The sequence below is a fragment of the Bos taurus genome, chromosome 22 (genome assembly GCF_002263795.3).
Source record: "Bos taurus isolate L1 Dominette 01449 registration number 42190680 breed Hereford chromosome 22, ARS-UCD2.0, whole genome shotgun sequence".
NCBI classification, from domain to species: Eukaryota; Metazoa; Chordata; class Mammalia; order Artiodactyla; family Bovidae; genus Bos; species Bos taurus.
In genome coordinates this window covers 34,438,819-34,456,244 of record NC_037349.1, presented here as the reverse complement: position 1 = coordinate 34,456,244, position 17,426 = coordinate 34,438,819, and the positions used below count along the sequence as shown (strand labels likewise).

The window sequence follows — 17,426 nt, the reverse complement described above, 5'->3', positions numbered from 1 at the left end:
CTGTCTCCTCGAGTTCCCCAATGAGAATGAGCCCTGCTGCTGCTGCTGCTGCTGCTGCTGCTGCTGCTAAGTCGCTTTCAGTCGTGTCCGACTCTGTGCAACCCCACAGACGGCAGCCCACCAGGCTCCCCCATCCCTGGGATTCTCCAGGCAAGAACACTGGAGTCGGTTGCCATTTCCTTCTCCAATGCATGAAAGTGAAAAGTGAAAGTGAAGTCGCTCAGTCGTGTCCGACTCTAGCGACCCCATGGACTGCAGTCTACCAGGGTCCTCCGTCCATGGGATTTTCTAGGCAAAAGTACTGGAGTGGGGTGCCATTGCCTTCTCCGAGAATGAGCCCTAGTTGCCCATAATACCTGCTTGATAACTGTGTCTTCTCCCATTCATTTTCTTCCTATCCTACCAATGCTTCTTGGGACTACCTTCTCTCCCCATAACTAACTACCTGCATTCAGATCCTTGTTCTTACACTCAAATCCTGGCTCATGACTGGCTTCTGCAATAACTCAACCTAAGACAGTGGTCATTTTTTCAATACCTCAAGGCACCTATATTATGAGCTTTGTTCATGCTGTCTCCTGCACCTGGAAACTTCTGTCTTCACCTCTGCTCTTTGCACGACCATTTCCTTCTTATATTTCAAGTCTCAACAAGATCTCGCTAGCCAAATCCTATTGAAGTATTTAAACTTTTGTTTAAAGAAAACAATCCTAGCTGAACTAAATGTCCCTGTCACGTTAGATCTTACCACCCAAAGTGGTCTATTCCCCCAAGGGCAGAGCCCAGGCGTATTGTCATCCAATATTTGCCCATACCTGGAACAGTGTCTCACATATAATTTTTTTAAAAATTATTTTTAATTGGAGAATAACTGCTTTACAATATTGTAATGGTTTCTGCCATCCATCGACATGCATCAGCCATAGACATACTTCTCAAGCCCTCCTTCTCAAACTATTCTCCTACCTTCCTTTGCATCCCACCCCACTAGGTTGTCACAGAGCATCAGTTTTGGATTCCCTGCTGTTCCACGTTCAGTCACTAAGTTGTGTCTGACTCTCTGCAGCCCCATGAACTGCAGCATGCCAGGCTTCCCTGTCCTTCACTATCTCCTGGAGTTTGCTCACATTTATGTCCATTGAGTCAGTGATGCTATCTAACCATCTTATCCTCTGCCACCCTCTTCACATTTTGCCTTCAATCTTTTCCGGCATCAGGGTCTTTTCCAATGAGTTGGCTCTTTACATCAGATGGCCAAAGTTGCAGTTTCAGCTTACACATCAGTCCTACCAATGAATATCCAGGACTTATTTTCTTTAGGATTGACTGGTTTGATTTCCTTGCAGTCTAAGGAACTCTCAAGAGTCTTCTCCAACACCACGGTTGGAAAGCATCAATTTTCAGCACTCAGCCTTCTTTATGGTGCAACTCGCACATCCGTACATGACTACTGGATTCCCTGCATCATACAGCAAATCCCCACTGGCTATTCATTTTACATATTGTATATGTTTCAGTACTGCTCTCCGAAGTCATCCCACCCTTTCCCTCCTCCACTGTGACCATAAGTCTGTTCTTTATGTCTGTGTTTCATTTGCTGCCCTGTACATAGGTTCATCAGTACCAACTTTCTAGATCCTATATATATTTATTCAAATATATATATGTTATATATATATATAACATATATGTTTTTAAATAAACTTTTTACTTCAAAATAATTTAAATTTCCAGAAAAACTGAGTAGAACAGAGAGTTCTCATATATCCCACACCCAGTTTCCCTTATTATTAATGTATTAGTAAGCAAATATAGATTCATTCAGTTCAGTTCAGTCACTCAGTCATGTCCGACTCTTTGTGACCCCATGAACCACAGTATGCCAGGCCTCCCTGTCCATTACCAGCTCCCGGAGATTACCCAAACACATGTCCATTGTGTCGGTGATGCCATCCAACCATCTTATCCTCTGTTGTCCCCTTCTCCTCCTGCCCTCAATCTTTCCCAGCATCAGGCTCTTTTCCAATGAGTCAGATCTCTGCATCATGTGGCCAAAGTATTGGGAGTTTCAGTTTCAACATCAGTCCCTCCAATGAACACCCAGGACTGATCTCCCTTAGGATGGACTGGTTGGATCTCCTTGCAGTCCAAGGGACTCTCAAGAGTCTTCTCCAACACCACAGTTCAAAAGCATCAATTCTTCTGTGTTCAGCTTTCTTTATAGTCCAACTCTCACATCCATACATGACTACTGGAAAAACCACAGCCTTGACTAGATGGACCTTTGTTGGCAAAGTAATGTAATTAACTAAATTCTATACTTCACTAAGAAATTCTTAGTTCTTACATAATCTCCTGTTTATGCTCCAGGACCTCATTAAGGATACATAACATTTAGTTGTCATGTCTCCTCAGGCTCCTTTTGGCTGTGACAGTGTCTCAGAAATTCCTTGTTTTGGATGACTTTTACAGTTTTCAGAGACACTAGTCAGGCATCTTATACAATAGCCCTCAACTGGGATTTGTCTGACGTTTTTCTCATGATTAGACTGAGGTTATGTGGTTGAGGAAGGAAAACCATAGAGGTAAAAGTACTAGTCACATCATCATATTAAGGGTGTTTAGTCTCAGTATGACTTGTCACCACTGATGTTAGCCTTTATCACCTGGCTGAGATAGTGTTTGTTAGGTTACTTCCCTGTAAAGTTATGTCCCCCTCTTTCCTCTGATAGGAAGCCACTGTATGCACTTCCTCCTCAAGGAGTACAGAGTTATGGCCTCCTTGAAGGCAGATTATCTAAGTAAGTTATTTGGAATTCTACTGTACAGATTTATCACTCTTCCCTGATTTATTTATTTATTCAATTATTTATTTATATTAGTATGGACTCATACTTTGGGCTATTATATATATTTATACTTTGGGATATAATCTACTGCTACTTTATTTTGTGGGTCAAATTGTTCCAGCTCTGGCCACTGGGAGCTCTTTCAGTTGGCTCCTGTGACCTTTGGACATACTCCCATTAGCATATTTTCTTTTTTTATATGTATATATTTTATGAGCTGTTCCTATTTTCTGGTCCTACAAGATGCTCCAGGCTTAAATCATAAGTTTCCTTTCCCAGTCCTGGGATTAGCCATTTCTCCAAAAATCTGTAGTTCTTTTTCATTGGACATCTGGGCACTCGGTGTTCTCATTGCGACTGGAATATCTTTGTGTCTAGACCCTCTTAGCTGACTGAAAAAAAAGTCATGTGTGTGTTCTAAGAGCTTTATAAGCACATATCTAAAAAATTCCTATATGCATTCGTATCAACATGAAGCTAAATTTTAGTTTATACTGTGTCCTACCCTAATGCATTGCTACATGGAAATTCCTAGCTTTCTCTCCCATTCAGTGAGAAGCCTGGCTCCAACCATCTACCATTCATTTACTACACTGTTCATTTCTACTGTATGCATCCAGTGATTTCAGAAATGATAACCCACACTCCCATGAGAAGCAGCTTTATCAGTGAGAACATGGTGCTTATATATAGTTCTTTCAACTTTACTCTTATAGACTCCATTCATTTCTAGAGTTATTTAGGTCAGCACCTTTCCCTCCCTGGTTTCCCTGGTGGCTCATATGGTAAAGAATCCACCTGCAATACAGGAGATCTGGGTTTGATTCCTGGGTTGGGAAGATCCCTTGGAGAAGGGAACGGCTACCCACTCCAGTATTCTGGCCTGGAGAATCCCATGGACAGAGGACCCTGGCAAGTTACAGTCCATGGGGTCGATATTGTTTCATACAGTTTAAATAATTTATGTGATGATATAGTTTTTCTTTTTCAGCCTATGTTGTGGTGGATTACACTGATTGATTTATAAATGTTAAACCAGACTTGCTGCTGCTGCTGCTAAGTCGCTTCAGTCGTGTTGGACTCTGTGCTACCCCATAGATGGCAGCCCACCAGGCTCCTCCATCCACAGGATTCTTTAGGCAAGAATACTGGAGTGGGTTGCCATTTCCTTCTCCAAACCAGACTTACATACCTAGAATTAAACGTATTTTGTCATTATATATAATCCTTTTTATACATTGTTGTATTTGGTTTGCTAATATTTTTTGAGGATTTTTGTGTCTGGGTTAATGAGAAATATTAGTTAATGTCTTTATTGTGTTTGGTGTGAGGATAATGCTGGAATCATTAAAAGTCATTAAAAGAAGTTTTCCCTCTGATTCTGTTTTCTGAAACAGACGGTGGAAAACTGGTATAATTCCTCCTTTAAAAGTATGGTAGAATTTACAGTTGAAACCATGTGAACCTAATGCTTTATTCTTGGCAAGTTTTTTAAAGAACATTCAATGTCTTAAATAGATATTTGGTTACTCAGGCTATACATTTCTCTTTGAGTGAATTTTGTTCATGTCTTTCAAGAAATTGGTCCATTTTAAAAAGACGCTTACTCCTTGGAAGGAAAGTTATGACCAACCTAGATAGCATATTCAAAAGCAGAGACATTACTTTGCCAACAAAGGTTTGTCTAGTCAAGGCTATGGTTTTTCCTGTGGTCATGTATGGATGTGAGAGTTGGACTGTGAAGAAGGCTGAGTGCCGAAGAATTGATGCTTTTGAACTGTGGTGTTGGAGAAGACTCTTGAGAGTCCCTTGGACTGCAAGGAGATCCAACCAGTCCATTCTGAAGGAGATCAGCCCTGGGATTTCTTTGGAGGGAATGATGCTAAAGCTGAAACTCCAGTACTTTGGCCACCTCATGTGAAGAGCTGACTCATTGGAAAAGACTCTGATGCTGGGAGGGATTGGGGGCAGGAGGAGAAGGGGACGACAGAGGATGAGATGGCTGGATGGCATCACTGACTCAATGGACGTGAGTCTGGGTGAACTCTGGGAGTTGGTGATGGACAGGGAGGCCTGGTGTGCTGCAATTCATGGGGTTGCAAAGAGTCAGACACGACTGAGCGACTGATCTGATCTGATCTGATTTACATTATCAAGTTTGTGGGCACAGACTTATTCAGAGTACTCCTTTATTATTCTTCTAATGTCCATGGAATTAGTAGTGATTAACCCTCTTTCATTCCTGGTGTTGGTAATTTGTGTCTTCTTTTTTTCTTGGTTTATTCAGCTTTGGTTACTCTTAGTTTACCCAGCTAGAGGCATCAATTTTATTGTTCTTGTCTAAGAACCAGATTCAGGTTAACCAGTTTCCTTGATTGTTTTGTGGCTTTATCACTGATTTCTGTTCTAAGATTTATTATTTATTTTCTTATCCTGGCTTTAAGCTTTAATTACTCTTCATTCTCTAATTACCTAAGGTGGAAGCTTAGGTTACCGATTTTAGATCTTTCTTCTTTTTCTAGTATATGCACTTGAAGCTATTAATTTTCCTCTAAGCACTACTTTTGTTGCCTTTCACAAATTTCAGTATGTTGTTATTATCACTTTTGTTAGTACAAAATATCTTTATTATGTCTTCGTGGAGAAGGAACACTTTCATAGTTATGTAATTTCTGATAATCTTCCTTGTTCTAGAGACTTCTTCTGTGAAATTAATATAGTCATTCCAGTAATCTTTTACCCAGTGCTAACTTGATATCATCATCTTTCCCCATCCTTTTTAACTATCTGAATCTTTATACACAAATGAGTTTTTTGTAAGCGACTTATACTTAGGACTTGTTTTGATGTCCATTATAAGAAGCTCTAGCTGTTCATTGTATACATAGACCATTCACATTTAATGTGACTATCAATATAGCTAGATTAATATCTACTGTTATTTGTTAGCATTTTGTTATCCTTATCATTTTGTTATCCTTATTAGTTGTTTCTTCTTTTCGTCTATTTCCCTGCCTTCTCTTCATTTATTCCTTCTCTGACATTGTCCATCTCTTTATGTAGATCCAAATTCCTGACCTACGTTGTTTAACCAGTTTCTGAAGAACTTTTTACATGGCTTGCTGAGCAAGTGTGTAGGTGATGAATTGCTTCAGATTTTGTTTGTCTGAGGAAACTTCTTTGTTTTTAAGGATAATCTTACTGAATCAAAAATTCTATGTTGCTTTTTATTTGTTGGCTTTTTTTCAACCTTTTAAGTATTGCATAGCTTCCAATGAGAAGTATAATGTAATTCTTATTTTTGTTCCTTTTTAAATAGGGTGTATTTTTCATCTTATCAAAAAGAAAGATTTTCCCTTTCTATTTGGTTTCCTTCAGTTTGAACATGGTATCTCTACATGATGGTTTTTGGTATTTATCTTGGTGTTCTCTGAGCTTCCTAGCTCTGTAAGTTGGTGTCTGTCATTAATTTACAGAAATTCTCAGTCATTGTTAAATGTTTCTTTTTTGCTCCTTTCTCTCTTTCTTCTTCTGGTATTAAAAATATGCTTATGTTACACATTTTGTAACTGCCTAACAGTCTTTGGATGTTCTCTTCCATTGTTTTCATTCTTTTTCTTCTTCTCAGTATGCCAAATTTCTACTGACATATATTCAAGTTCACTGATTGTTTTATCAGACATATCCAGTATACTGATGAGTCCATCAATGGCAATTTTCATTTCTTGTACAGTGTTTTTGACTTCCAGTATTTACTTTTGATTCTTTCTTAGAGTTTCCATCTCTTTGCTTACATTACCCATCTGTTCTTGCCTGTTGTCTGCACTTTTCCATTAGAGCCCTTACATGTTAATCAGTTATTTTAAATTCTCACACCGACCTTTCCAAAATCTTTGACATATCTGAGTCTTGTTCTGATGTTGATTTTTCTCTTCAGATTGTGTTTTTCTTGCCTTATTTTAGCATGCCATAGTTTTTGTGAAAGACAGACATGATGCATTGGGTAACAGGAAATAAGGTAAACAGACCTTTAGTGTGAAGATTTATGTTAAAATGGCTAGGGCTGTATTTAATGACTACTCTAGCTACTGGCATTAGAGGCATCAAATTCCTGTAGCTCCCTTGTTTTGTCTTCTCTCTTTCTGTTGGACTTTTCTAAGTACTTGTCAGAAACAGTTTGTGTCTTGTGGCTCTTTTTGCTATAATTCACTCTTATTATCTACAGTCCTGTTGGTGTGGTGGTATGGGTGAGGGAGAGCACCGTAAAGTTTTATGATTTAATCTCAGTGTTTTAGTGGGCCTGTGTCTTGGGCTGTTACCTTCTGTACTGGTACAGCTTTTTATTTTCTCTTGCCTCATTTCCCCTTCCTTGGTGCAGCGTCCCTAAGCTATTTCCTTAAAGCTCTGATCCCTGTGGACCTGCTCATTCTTTTTCCCCTTAGATGAGAAGGAAGGCTAGCTCTTCCTCCAGCTTTTATCAAGCTGTCTCAGAGTATTTTTCCCTGGAGAGGAGGCCTTTGTTGTGGAAAGGCTCTGGGAGTATTTCACAATTATCACCCCTCCTCTCCTGCCACAGCTGCTAGGAAACCTTTCTCAGCTCTTCACTATGAGAACTGGTGCCTGTAGGCAATGTCCACTAAGGTGTAGGGGTCCAGGAGTTTCACACTGTCCTCCTTCTCTACACTCAATTTCCAGCAATTCATCAAAATTACCATTTTAGCATTCTTATTAGTTGATAGCTCTTGGGATTTCTGGTATAGGTGAGCAGATCTTGACGACAGCTGTTTGGACTCACCTGCACTCTAGATTTCAGAGTGACTGCCCTGCAACCTAACTTCTCTGATTGGGCCAAGAAAAGTCATTAATTCTCAGTTGAATAGCTTTTCTTTGTTGTAAGGTTGAGAGTGACAACTTCCAAACTCCTTACATTTCAGTGCTGAATCTGGAAGTCTCTATAATAAGCTTCTATTTATTTACCAAGTGAATGAGTTATTCTTTCCCTCATACATAAGTATTACATAGCCTGTTTTATATATATATATTTCACAATAAAAAATAAGTTTAAAAGTTAGTCTTTCTTTGTAAACATGTCCATAAACTTAATCATATGTAGGTATCCTTACATGGTCACAGAGTTATTTTTTTTTCCATTGGAGGCTAATTGCTTTACAATGTGTTGATTTGTGCAGTACAATGCCATGAATCAGCTATGCACATGTCCCCTCCCTCTGCACCTCACTCCCACCCTCCACCCCATCCCATCCCTCCAGGTCATCACAGAGCACGAGGCTGGGCTCCCTGTGCTGCACAGAGGCTTCCCACTAGCTAGCTATTTCACACATACTAGCTTATATATGCCAGTGCTTCTCTCTCAATTCATCCCACCCTTGCCTTCCCAGAATTATTTAATACATAGTTCAGTGATTATTGACTCTTGAGTACCTAATAGCCCAGCTTTTCAGGACCGAATCAAAATTATATGATATAATTTAATTAAGATTTTATTTTTGAGCATAATTATATATTTGAGTATAAAATCTATTTTCATATATATAATTATACTATTAAAACTAAATTGGACATTTGAATGTAATCATTTTAAATTATCCTTATCATGCATATACAGAACATTTTCTATTGATTAGTTTGTTAGAAATATATGAAAGTTAATAGATCCTTTTCTTTCTTTCTTTTCCCTTCTACGGATATATACACAAGCATATGATTTGGTGGAAAAGAAAGCTAGACACAAATATTAACAAACAGAAAATGTGTAATATGTTTCCTAAATATTTAGGTTGGTCTTATGAACAGGAATTACAGTGTTTTGGGTGACTGAGCAGATTACTTGAAGTCCCCAAGTTTTAATCGTTCTCATATATACAGTAGGACTTTTAATATAATTCAATTTATAGTTTTTTGAAGAGAAAATAAGCATGAAAAAATCATATCACAGTGCCTGGCATGTAATAAACACTCTAAAATGGTCCCTGTTAATGTTATTCACAGCTGTCCTGCCATCTCTTGGATACACTTAAAACAGCCTCAGTAGAATAACATCTCCTTTACAGCTAATATAAGGTACATGCTAAAAAGAAGGGTAGCCGTTTGGACTCTTATTAATGAGACTGTGCCCATAATCCACACATGAAAACAATTTTCACAGTTTCACAGTCACACAGTTCTCACTTTCACTTCTTCACCACTCATTTCTAAAGGATTGAAACTAAACAGCAGTACCCTCAGCAATTGCCACAAGGCTAGTGACTTCTGTCTGCAAAATAAAAATTGGGCTTGTGTGTGTTTGCTTGCCTATTTTTAAGAACTGAAAAGAGTCTGTCCTCAGGGCTTAATCCTGTCCTCTGTTCTCATTTATGGATGAGGATCTACAGGATTCAAGTGACATAGTTCAGTTCTTGAAAAATGTCATTCTAAAGCTCCTTTAAGGATAAAAAAATACAGCCAAAGCATTGTATACTGACACCTAATTAGGATATCTGAGGCCTATGCCTGAGTCAGGTGATCAAAGTTTTAAAGGTCACATGCTAAGAAGAGCCTACACAGCACAGGGGGGCATTTCCTTGTAGCTAGTGAGCATCTCAAATGACAAGAAATCCACAGATGCTCTCTGACAGTTGGTCTAAAGCCGAGATCAGGGTTAGCAATGGAACTTAGGAGTCTGGCACCAAATTAGCTGATTTTAGTTAAATTTCAGTAAATAGATACATTGGCTAAAACATAAAGTGTAAAGGGAGAAGAAAAATTATCTAAGAACAAAAATCTGAGAAATTGAGTTGAAAAGGCAGAAGGAAGGCAACTAGGAAGTTATCAGAGGAGAATGTGATCCTAAGAACATGAGGAAAATGCAGCTAGCTCCAGGCTCTGGCAGTTTAGAGATCGGAAAGGATGCAGCGGTTTCAGCAGAGTGCTAGGGACAGAAATCAGATTGCTGTGACTTAAGGTACAGGTTGAAGGTATGAGTGGGGGAGGGTACAGGTGCTCAGCCCAGGAAGCCTAGAAGTAGCAGGAGTCAGAAACAGAGGCCCTGGACACATGGAGTTTAAAAAATAAATCAGAGCACGTCATGCTTTTTCAGTAAAAACAGGAAATGAGCAATACCCATGCAGTCAGAACCGACTCTGTTTCTAGACTATTCCCAGGTGAGAGTTCTGCAGTACCCCTGTTCCCACTCAAAGTAATGAAGACTACAGAGACAAGGACACCCAGAGAACTGCAGGCTGAGCTCTGAATCAGCACAAGACAAACTCTTAGAAACAGGAGCGGATGAAAAACCATGCAGGAAAATACTGACCCAGAGAGAAACAGACACCCTTTCTGTGGCCTCTCACATCTCTGCCAGAGAGTACAAATGTTAACCGATTTTGCAAGTTCTTGCTACTTCGCCCCACAGGCCGGATGAAATTCAGTTGAGAGCCCAATCTAGTTTCCACCCCTGACCCAAGACATCTGGTTTGTGATAAGTACTCGAATATCCTGTGTTTTCTAAAGTATGTGGTGGGTGTGGTGATGGCAGGAGTCACAGGCAGAAGAGCTGATGAGCTAATCAGAACAGGCATATGTGAAGGTATGGAGGACCTAGTTGCTCTCACATGGTGTTCGTGCAGCATGTTTGGGCAGCCGGGGTGGCTAGGGAGATGGTACCCATCCCCTGGCCAGCCCCCAATGAACACAGACTTCCCCGAATTTCAAATTTCAACTCCTGGTTGTGCAGCATGTGCCTGGGGATTTAGTCCTAGAGCAACTATTGTCCACAGTTCATAAAACCACAACAGAATGATAACTGGAGCGGCAGAAATGAGGCAATTTGGGCACGTGGGTATTACACTTTCATACTCATACATAAATGTGATACACAGCAAATTTTGTGCCTCTGTATTCTTGAGGGCTTCTAAGAGGTGATTCTGTGTTTTTTTTTTTTTTTTCCTTAAACCTACATTTCACTCCTCCAAAAATACAATACTATCCACCCTTTTCTGGGCACTGGGCTGTTCAAGATTGATTTGGAGTTTGGCATGACAGACTCTATATTTTAAGGCTGCAGATCCTCTTGATCATACTAATATATGACAATAGCCTCCCACGTGAAAAATATTTTAACATTTATGAGCCAATAGCTGATATCTCAGGGACGGGGGAGCCTGGTGGGCTGCTGTCTCTCGGGTCGCACAGAGTCGGACACGACTGAAGCGACTTTTAGCAGCAGCAGCTGATATTTTATTCTTGTGTGACACTTTCTACTTTTCAGAACGGTTTTGTATGTATTATTTGCTGTCATCTGTCACTGCCTCTATTTTTACTGTTGAAGAAACAAAGGAACTGAAAGGCAATTGTCAAACTAATGGGATAAGAACGTAGCTGTAAATGGAAGCGGATTTATGAATTTCTCCCTAGTCCCTCGTGAGTGGGGACCCAAGCGATGGCCAGAATGGGTTCTATTGAAAAACAGAACATGTTGGTGTGAGGACAGCAGACGGCTGGAAAGGCAGCCAGCGTGGGATGTAAAGCGAGTGAGCTCACTTTTGGAAGAGCCCGAGTTGCAAGTGACAGAGGGATAACTATGTATAGACTGCTGTGCGGGGAAACAGCCAGGATGGGCCTGGAGACAGGAAACTGAAGGAAGGTGATAGGTCAGGCAAAGATGTGAATTTGGCAGCCAGCCAAGACTGAGCAGAGCTGGAGCCCCCAGGCATGCATGCGAGCATTCACGGAGGGAGTGTGGAGAGAAGGGTGTGGGGAGAAGCCAAGCCTTGGAGGGCCCACGTGAGGCACGGGAAGGGGAAGAGTCCTTCGAAGGAGCCAAGAACAGAGAGGTCCTGGGAGAACCAGGAACTCGGGACTGAGAAAGGAAAGAGGCCACACAGTGTCAAGTGCAAACCGGGTGTTCACAATGACAGGACTTCTGAAATGATGCCTGGAAACTCAGTAACGCCTTTTGCTTCTGAGTTCACTGTTAAGTGTAAGTTTCAAATTCTGACTCTGAAAATTGTTTATTCGTATAGAATAACGAGATGATTTGATGAATCAGAACGCCTCTCTCCCTAACCAATACGGCTCAGAGGAACTTGATTTTGTTTCTTAATGCATGTTGCTGAGTGTCCTCTTACACACCTGTACCTTACAGGACACTGGTCCCCCTAAGCTCCCACATGGATTTGAAGCTCCCGAGGACAGGGACCATGTACCTAGTGCATTTAGTCTCAAGTGTCCCCTGAGCGCAGAGCAGGGTGTGTGGCAGACAGGAGTTCCCCAACTCTGATTAACGGAGGTGTGTGAAAGTCCTTTTTTCACTTGCCACGGGTTTCTTTCTCCTCTCTGGGACTTTCAGACTCCACATTCCCCCACACTGTTTGGAAAGATACATTTTCAGGCTTAGCAGTGATTGGCAAACATTTTTATACGGGGCTTGGCATTTAACATCCGGAAAAGTTGTGAAATCAATTTGCTGCAGATAAAGATGGACAGATGGAAATATCTGGTGCTTCCTTCACATGTACAATATACATAATGAGATCATTGCTTACTGTGATACACTTGAACTCTGTTTTACCAGGGTTTAGGAAGAACATTGTCCTTTGTTCTGCAGCAAGACCACGTGGGTAGAAACATTGTCCCCTGACTAAAAAGAGGACTGGGTATGGAATATTTGTCAGTGTTGAGATTTCATACGCTTTTCCTAAATGCTTACCAAATCTCTTTGGAGACTTTAGATTTCCTTTTCATTTGAAAAATGGTACATTTGCACTGACTCTATTTTATCATGCTGTATGTGTAGGGGGAGGGCAAAGAAAAAATAAAATTAACAGAGATGGGAAAAGGGGAAGGGAACTAGTATTTTTTTTAACCACACATGGGAGCCTATCTTGGAAAATAAAAAAAGTGTGTGCACCAAGAAGGAGGTTGTAAGACTTTAATATTGTAACTTATGGGGGGCAATAATAATTTCATTATTTTAAATATAATCAATCAGGCCATCTTTCTAGGTGAATGGGAGGAAATGTATAACATGTCCACTTTCATTTAATTCTAAGTTTGATCCAAAAATTTAACAGTTGCCTTTCAGGAGTCTTCAGTTTCTTGGATAGACACACCCAGTTTTCTCTCTGCCTGAGCAGGCAGTTCCACTAAATCAGAGTGGCCTGCCCTGGATTGGTGTGGGGACAGTGCAGGGTATCATTTTGTCCAGGATTCTAAACAAGGATGAAGGATGGCTCTGCTCTTGATGTTATTGCCACATCTCTCACACATCCTTTCTTCCCTTTGAGAAGGAAATAATGACACAGTCATCTGGTAGCTCAGTGGTAAAGAATCTGCCTGCACTGCGGGAGACCACCTCCAACGTGGGAGATGTGGGTTCGATCCCTGGGTTGGGAAGATTCCCTGGAGACGAAATGGCAACCGACTTCAGTATTCTTGCCTGGGAAACCCCAGGGACAGAGGATCCTGGCAGGCTACAGTCCATGAGACAGCAAAAGAGTCAGACATGATTTAGCAACTAAACAACAAGAACACATCTTGACCACTCAGTTCTTTTCCTTTCTGTCTACATCTCATTCTCTCTCCATCTCATCCTTCTCTCTCTTCTCCTTGATTCCTGTCTCATAGAAACCTCTATGCTCCAGGTGACTAACCCTGGTGCTTGGTCGCATGAAGGTGAATGGTCAGGCACGGATAACTTTCCCTCAAGAGAGAAGTTGGCTTTGCACGATTACCTTCTTGTTGCATAGTCTTACTTCGTATGCCATAAGCCAAGTATCGCTCTATTCCCTCTCTCTGCAGTCTTTCTCTAAAAGAATTCTAACCATCGGCGGGACACACTCTAACTCCTAGAGGCCAGAGGAACATTCTTCAACGGTAAAAGAAAAAAAAAAAAATAGTGGTCCAATTTAAGTACAAATACTTAATTTTGTGTCTAAATACCCTCATCTCCCCTTGTCTCTCTTTCCCTCTCCTCATCTCTTCCCTCTCCTTTTCCTGGAGACCTCAGTGAAGAATCCCACAGTCCTGAACACTTCTGTCCCCAAAGCCAATTACATGCTGTCATTTTAGAACTCTTGTCTTAATCTTGTGTCAGACTTATTATTTCTTCTTTCTTAACCTCTGCCTAATTTTACATGAGCTCATTTTCTACCAGTTTTCTAAAAACACTTGGAGATAAATTGTATTAAATCCTGTTCATAAAGGGTTCACAAGGTAGGTATACTTTTAAATCCTTGTGTATCAGAAAATGTTTTTTACAATTTAATTTTACTCTTGCCCTTGACTGTGAAAGTTCACAGTCCTTTACTCATAGAACTTGGTAGGCATTTGTTCATACCTTCAAGCATTTAGTAGCATGGCTAAGAAGGCCGATGCCAGTTTAATGCTTATCGTTTTGCAAATAACCAGTTTTAGCTTCATTCTAGAACATGTAGTATATTACCCTTAGTCTGGAAATAAGAAACATCATGAAAGACTACAGTGGGCTGGTGGTTGTGGGAAAGATACCAGGCTTTCACTACTTGGTATGGATCAGAAGCACTGTTAGGACTGGGGAATGTGCTGCCACTGTGTGTGCTCAGCCGTGAAGTCGTGTCCGACTCTTTGCGACCTCATGGACTGCAGCCCACCAGGCTCCTCTGTCCATGGGATTTTCCAGGCAAGAATACTGGAGTGGGTTGCCATTGCCTTCTCCGCGGGATCTTCCTGATCCAGGGATTGAACCCATGTCTCTAGCCATGTGTCCTGCATTGCAGGCAGATTCTTTACCACTGAGTCACCAAGACAGCCCAATACTACTATCACCACACAGTAGTATTTTCTTCTGGGTCTCACACCTGAGAGAAAGTAAGGCTTAAAAGGATCATCTGGGGGTCTCTCGGGTGTTTTAACTTTTATTTTTTTAATATTTAACTTATTTGTGCTGCGTCTTAGTTGCGGCATTTGAACTCTCAGCTGTGTCCTGAGTCCCTGCATTGGGAGTGCAGAGCCTTAGCCGCTGGACCACCAGGCAAACCCCTCATGTGTTTAAACCTTAGACCCCAACGATGCAGAGAAATAAACAGTTCATCAGTCAAAGACCTGATAGCCGCCATTCTCACCCAACTTCTTACCAAAATGGCATGCTGACCCTCAGATTTCAGGAGTTCCCCTAGGAAGGGTTTTAAAAGTATCCAGTTGAGCGGAAGTGATCCTTATAGCAAAGGATTCAACACTTTCAGAGAGAAAGGGCAGAGTATCACTCGCTGTGAATATGCATAGGGGAGAGGTTACTTCCCTCTCCTCTCAGAAGTTGGATAGCTGAATAGATACTATTAATATAATACCCAACTTTCATCTCATATCTAAAGGGTAAGCTTCATATGACACCCAGATAGATGTAGAAATGTGGAATCAAGGAAACATCTCATACTAAAACTAACTGGGATAGATTTGTATTTTCCTCAGAAGTCAGTGAAAGTAGCCTGAAAGATCCTACAAATGAGTGATAACTTTCATCAATAGGTAGGCCATAGGAAAAGAAAAAGACCTAGTTACAGGGGTGCCACTTCAGAGTAGGATGGGAGGGTAGGGATGAGGAGGAAACACATAAGCTTGCCATCCAGATTCACTCTAAACCTTCCCAGGAAGAACAAAACAAAACATGCCTAAAAGTGTGAGGAGGTAAGTGACAGAAAAGAAGCAGTGAGGAACTCTGTATGTGCCAATCCGGTCAGCTGAACAGAGATAAAGAAACAGGGAGTCATGGAAGGATTTGTGACACAGGAAGACACTCTCGCCTCCTGCTCACCCCAAAGTGAAGAATGCTAGAAACTGACAAATGATGTTGCCCCTAGGAAAAAGACACATGATTTGATAAGAAAATATTAATATTTAAAAACAAGAATACAAACTAAAGCTACTGGCTAAAACCCAGCTCCCCTAAACTGCTCCTACTTTGTTAACCAGGTGCCTGAGGAAAAACTCTCCACATACAAAGAAGAGGAACGTGCATAAAGGAATAACATTGGGATCTATGCTTTGATAATACAAAAGAAAATGGGGGGTTGAGAGAAAGAAGAAGGAGGAGGAGGGTGGGAGGGGGACAGGGAAGGGGTAGAAAGAAAGAACAATAAATAACCTGTAGATAATGAAAATATGAGAGCAGAATTACTCCAGGAAACAAAAGAAAATTTCACACACATGTAAATCTATTCTCATATTCTCCTATTAGTTGAAGAAACAATATACTGTACTATAGAAAAGGAGAGGTCAAAGAAATCTCAAGAAGACAAAAAATAAGATGAAAATGTGCTGGGAAACTTATTTAAGAAATGGGAACCAAACACATATGTTAAAGGACAGACATTCCTACTCAAATCAGAAGAAGGTGTGCACCAACCACTGTGAAATTAGACGAGGGAACAAAATAGATTTTGTGGGTAAAGAGAGATATTATTTGTCTGTGAATGATTGGTTTGCCTACCTAGGAAAAAAAAAATCTAAGGAAACCAAACTGATAAGAGTGGAACTAATTGTACAGTTTAGTGTTGGGCAGTGACCATAGATTGTGCTTCCCTGATGGCTCAGACGATAAAGAATCCACCTGCAATTCAGAAGACCCAGATTTGATCCCTGGGTCACTCCAGTATTCTTGCCTGGAGAATTCCATGGACAGAGGAGCCTAACGGGCTATAGGCCAATGGGGTCACAAAGAGTTGGATACCACTGAGCCACTAAGTGCGCACACACACACACACACACATCAAAACTACTAAGTAAATAAATCAGAGAAAGACAAATATCATATGATATTGCTTGTATCTGGGATCTAAAAAAAATGGTACAAAAGAACCTTTTTATAAAACAGAAATTAAATCATAGATGTAGAAAACAAACTTATAATTACCAAGGGGGAAAGCTGGGGGAGGGATAAATTGGGAGATTCTGATTGACATATACACACTACTATACATAAAATGGATAACTAATAAGAACCTGCTGTATAACAAAGAGGACTCTACTCAATACTCAGTACTCTGTATATCCTATGTGGGAACAGAACCTAAAAAAAAGTGGACATATGCATACATATATATAACTGACTCACTTTGCTGTACAGCAGAAACTAACACAATATTATAAATCAACTATACTCCAATAAAAAATTAATTTAAAAAATCAAACTTGTGTACTGGTTAAAAAAAAGAAAACACTGATGCATGCACACCAAAGTTTTTCAAAACAATGATTTTAAAAGGATGATCAGATTTTAACATTATATTTAAGGTGAAAAGTGAAAGTCTCTCAGTCATGTCCAACTCTTTGCAACCCCATGGACTACATAGTCCATGGAATTCTCCAGGCCAGAATACTGGAGTGGGTAGCCTTTCCCTTTTCCAGGCGATCTTCCCAACCCAGGAATCAAACTAGGGTCTCCTGCATTGCAGGTGGATTCTTTACCAACTGAGCTATCAGGGAAGTCCATATTCAAGGTGGTAGTTAATTATTTTAGTTAATTAATTAATTCTCATCTTAGAGGATAATTTGTCATTATCTGTCAATGTTTCCTTAAGCACACAGACTTGAATTAAGAACTTT

At 40.4% G+C, this 17,426-nt stretch overlaps 1 long non-coding RNA gene across 1 annotated transcript in view; it reads right to left on the bottom strand.

Annotated features, from left to right (window-relative positions):
* The window catches only part of LOC132343500 (uncharacterized), a 157,017-nt gene that overhangs the window by 15,985 nt on the left and 123,606 nt on the right, over positions 1–17,426 (bottom strand). The window lies entirely within an intron of this gene.